Source organism: Pyxicephalus adspersus, chromosome 1, assembly GCF_032062135.1.
Source record: "Pyxicephalus adspersus chromosome 1, UCB_Pads_2.0, whole genome shotgun sequence".
Taxonomy (NCBI): Eukaryota; Metazoa; Chordata; class Amphibia; order Anura; family Pyxicephalidae; genus Pyxicephalus; species Pyxicephalus adspersus.
This window is the reverse complement of record NC_092858.1, coordinates 177,183,825-177,189,130: the sequence shown is the minus strand read 5'-3', so window position 1 is coordinate 177,189,130 and position 5,306 is coordinate 177,183,825.

Below are 5,306 nucleotides of genomic sequence, written 5' to 3'. Positions count from 1 at the left end.
CACTCCTCACCTGTATAGTCACTGACCTGAGGAAGATGAAGAATGAGAAGAATCGGAGGAGATATCGGGCAGAGATGGAACCAACTTACTATAATGAGAGGAACTAAAACATCTCCCCACATTGTCAGCATGGAGGATGTACGAGGACACAAACCCGACTACATGATGGAGAGACAGAAACTCCGACTTCATTCTGATGGACACAGAGGAAATAATCCGGGCCAAATGTTATCAGTAATCTATGTGTATGGATAAATACTTTCCCCATAGATCCCCAGATGATGGGCATCTGGGGAGGAGACGGGGATGGGGGGTTTTGGCTCTCCAATGATGGGAACCTGGGGGTTTTGTCTGTATTTTACCTTCAGTTAATAATATCTTTTTTAAAAGTTATTGTGCGATTCTTTTTTTCCAACAATCACCTATAAAAGATGGTAAATCATTTAAGTAGGCGGTTCAGTTGGTGAAATTTGCTGTTATTTCTATAGGTCTTCTAGGGATCATGACGGGGATCTACAGATCATGGTGCACCTGATAAGAACTCCCCTATCTTACCCTCTACCTGTTGGATTCTTTGGTTGTTGCTGGAGGGAGGATTTATACTCTAACACAAAGATCATGTCTATGCGGAGGGTTCCAGAGACAGAAGCATTTTTTTAGAATGGTCGGGTAGTGTATCCAAGTCCAAATATGTGATGTTTGGCAGGATCATGATGATCTCATGTGATTGGAATGGGGGCAGGGACAATGGTAGTACAGGGTGAAGAGACTCACTAGAGCAGTCAGGTGTGAGATAGTAAGGTCAGTAATAGATGAGGAAGACTCTGCACCTCATGAGGATGGAAGAAATTAGTTTTCCCCTTTTTTGCCTGGGGCAAGTAAGAAGTAATTTTTAAACAGCACTAACCTGCTGGCCACCATTCGGCAGTTTATAATAAAGTATCTCTGCTTCCAGGAGCAGGTACAACAGAATGGCCACCACAAGACTGAGCACAGAATACTGTACTACAACTAAATGAATGCTTCGGAGATCCTCGGGGGTGTGTCTGTCAGCATGACATCATCAGCTGGTCTGGGAATGGATGGGAGGCAGTGAGCCTATGGGTGACAACAGGTACATTTCTTGGAGGACTCTACCATTTGTTGGGAATGGCGCACTGATCTCAATTATCAAACAGATGTGGGTAAGCTCGCAAGGAATATTTTGTGCACTGAGCATGGCCTATTACCGCTATTCGATGGCGAGGGCTCCAGATTAGAGCATTGATAAATGAGCGGGGGTGGAGAATACACAATTAAGGTGATTAATTTTCAGCTGCGCCATTGGGGTGGGTCTGTTAAGCTCAGTCAATGGTGCTGTCATAGGAGTGAATTAGGACTCACCTGTTCTGTCTGCACATACAGTCCATTACAGTTCAATTTTATTCTTTAGTGCTTGATCTTTTTTTTTAGTAAGAGCTAAAGTTTTATGTTACATTGACTAACTCAGAAAATGTATGCTTATCTGGGGTTAGCATTCCCTATAAGGGAATTGGAATTTTGGATATCTAATACTTGTTCACTATCACAGTGAATATGGACAGCTGTGTCACTATCATTAAATCCTCAAAATATTTACATATGTCAGATGAATTCAAGTTTTGGCTATCTATGTCCTATAATAATCAATGACCCTGATTTATCAACAGAATGCGCGTACACTTGACGCGTGTAAAAATACACAGCTCGTAAAGGTCTATTACCGCGAGTCGGGGCCAAGTTCTAGTGTACTCGCCTGCCCTCTCCCTGCAAAAATAAGCAATGAGGTTGTATATTGGCCAATTAGGGATTATTAATTATCAGCTGCACAATTCAGGAGGATCTGTTCAGCTCTGTGAATGGTGATGTCATTGCAATCAATTAGCGCACACCTGTGCCCTGTTCTGTGCGCATCTACAGTCCATTACAGGTCAGTTTGATTCTTTAGTGCTTGATCGTTTTTTCTGGTAAGTGCTAAAATTTTATGTTACATTTACTAATTCAGAAAATTAGTTCATTTACAGTTTGATTTGTTGCAGTTCTTGTTTTAATACTTTTTTTTGATTGTTTGCAACACTGCAAATTAATTCATATCAAGCTGTTTGTTTCCACTCCGCCTGCAGATCATCTGTCCAGCAGCCTGCAGCATCCTCAGCTTCCCTTTAGCTTTGCAAAGATATACCTTTTTTTAGCATGCCCTGCACCTTTTCTGAGGCTATGCACAGCTGCGAGGTATTTCAGGAAATGCAAGCAGCTAATGAGCAGAGTAGTTCCTGCTTCCAACCTTGTCTTGCTATTGGCTGCTAGGTTGATCCTATTTGCTGAGATTTGCTGTCTCTCTGCCAGCTAGTTGTTTGTTTGGACTCTGTATTTGACCCCAGCCTGTTACCTGACCTTGCCTTGCCTCCCACCTGCCCTGACCTCGGCCTGTTACCTGACCTTGCCTTGCCTGCCGCCTGCCCTGACCTCGGCCTGTTACCTGACCTTGCCTGCCACCTGCTACCTGACCTTGCCTTGCCTGCCACCTGCCCTGACCTCGGCCTGTTACCTGACCTTGCCTTGCCTGCCGCCTGCCCTGACCTCGGCCTGTTACCTGACCTTGCCTGCCACCTGCCCTGACCTCGGCCTGTTACCTGACCTTGCCTGCCACCTGCCCTGACCTCGGTCTGTTACCTGACCTTGCCTTGCCTGCCGCCTGACCTGTCCTCAGCCTGTTACCTGACCTTGCCTGCCACCTGCCCTGACCTCGGCCTGTTACCTGACCTTGCCTGCCGCCTGCCCTGACCTCGGCCTGTTACCTGACCTTGCCTTGCCTGCCACCTGCACTGTTCATCAGTCCGCCTGGAGTATACCTTCTGCTGTTATCTGAGTGCCTGATCGGCACTGTCTTTACGGCAAAGCCCTCCGTCTCGCTCGCTTCTGGTGGGGAGAGCCTGGGGGCCATGACCTGGTGTTCTCCGGCAGCAAAGCAGTCTGGTAGCCATTAGGGTTACCGGCCCATCATCCATTACGGAGTGCTCTTGTAAAAACATGCCTCATGTAATCCTGCGTCACATGCCAGGGGACGCAGCTCTAACACAAGGATCCAGTCAGAAACGTCAAGGCTTCTGGGAACAGCTCTCCACTAGAAGATGACGAACTCTGTGCAAGAGGTCCAGAAGAGCTACTATCAACTGGAGAACCGTATCCAAGCCCTGTCCAGTGACCTTGGCCAATGTGCCAGTTCATTCCATTACATTACCAGTTCCAGCACCCGAACCTAAGTTAACTCTGCAGACTTAGTTCTCAGGAGATTGAAGCCAATTCCAAGCCTCTTGCATTGCCTATCAGCTCTACTTCTCTCTGCAGCCCCTGACCTTTGCAGAAGAACGCAATAAAGTTGGCACAGTGATCTCACTCCTCCAGGGGGAACCACAGATATTGGCTTTCTGGTGATCCTGCTCTGGCTCATGTTACTATTCTTTTTGAGAAACTGGCAAAGCTATATGATGATCCCAGACGAACTGCGACTACAGAGTTGATAGACTCACCAAGATGGCACATTTCCTGACTATGAAAGGCACCCTATCAGCAGTGACTACCGCTGAAGTCTTCTTGAGAGAGGTGGTATGTCTTTCATGGAGTACCTGACGACATTGTTTCAGATAGAGGAGTCCAGTTTACCTCCAGATTCTGGCAAGAACCAAAAAGCTTCAGATTCGGTCCTCACTGTCTTGCCATCCGCAGACCAATGTATATGTAATCATTGTTATTAAAGGTTTGGTCATTTTATCCATGAATAATTAGTACAAATGTATGCATGATTTCAACTCCAAACTGGTACTTGGCCCCTCTCGTTGCCTTTGTCCCATTCTCAAAGTCATATTGCCACATTTGCTATTTCAATGTATTTCGTATGTATTCCTTTCATGAATAAATTGGCATGGTTTTTATTTATTTCATATTTTTGTAATAGTCTGACATTTGCTGAATAAGCTGTGGTTTTCCTTTAACATACTTCACTCGTGTTGATTTGCTGCCACTGTTCTACAAAATTCCCCTGTTCGGTTGTTAGTAGTGTGATAGAGTTGTTCTCATTGTGCTGTGCTGTCTGATCTTAGCCATATTGTATACAAACACACTTCCACTTCCTGGCTAAACAGTTTGTCAATTAGCTGTCCAGCTGAGTTGCTGGACCAAATGGTGTTAGAAGGAGGTCCAGGTTGCCAAGCACAACATCAAAGCACATTTATTGCCAAGCTCACAAGCGGGTTCAGGCACTCTTAGAAAGGAACAGATGTTGTGTGGTTGCTCAACTAATTTTGCTCATTAAATACTGGAGTGTACGCATTATTTAGGTGTTTACAAAACAAATAGTACTGGTATCCAAAACTAGGGACAAATACAGAAAAACTTACCCGAATGATGATGCGCAGGTCCTTCTCTGCAAAAGTGGCCGGCGAGTTGTTCAGCTGCAGGATCACACACACATAACTGGTTCACATTGGCGCACATAAATGAACATCAAACACCTGAGTTTTATTAAGAGAATTGTTCTGTATTTGGTCTGTTGGATCACCCAAGGTTAAAATCCTGGAAGATTGAAAAGGAGATTACATAAAAAAACAACAAAAATAAAATTAATTAATTATTAAATAAATCAAAGATTAATATTAAACCACTTTATTCAAGAGAAACATATTTTCAGAAAGGTCAGATTAAAATATAGAGACCACACAGACACCACTAAATAACATGACAAAATGAAAAAAAGACAAAACAACAAAATATTGCATTCACAAAATACTTACCAAAGCAATATGCAATTTGGACCTATCAAGGGTAGACAACTGGATTAGAAAATATTTATGCGGAACAAACATTTAAAGATGGTAATAAAGACATAATATTGCAATGAAACAACATGGCTAAACAAGACCCCCCTCCTCCTCCATGGAGGAATACAAAGGAGGAAGCAAGTTAGACAACACCTGGATGGATGGATGGATGGATGGATGGATGGATGGATGGATGGATGGATAGATAGATAGATAGATAGATAGATAGATAGATAGAGAGATGGATGGATGGATGGATGGATGGATGGATGGATGGATAGATAGATAGATAGATAGATAGATAGATAGATAGATAGATAGATAGATAGATAGATAGGATGTTTAGCCTGCCTGTCTTCCCCTTAGTATCCTATGAGCCAGGCAGTGTGTGAGGGGGAAGTGGGGGGAGGAAGAGAAGCTTCACACTGAGTGTCACAGGAACTCCACCGGTGACATCTGTAATCAGGAACA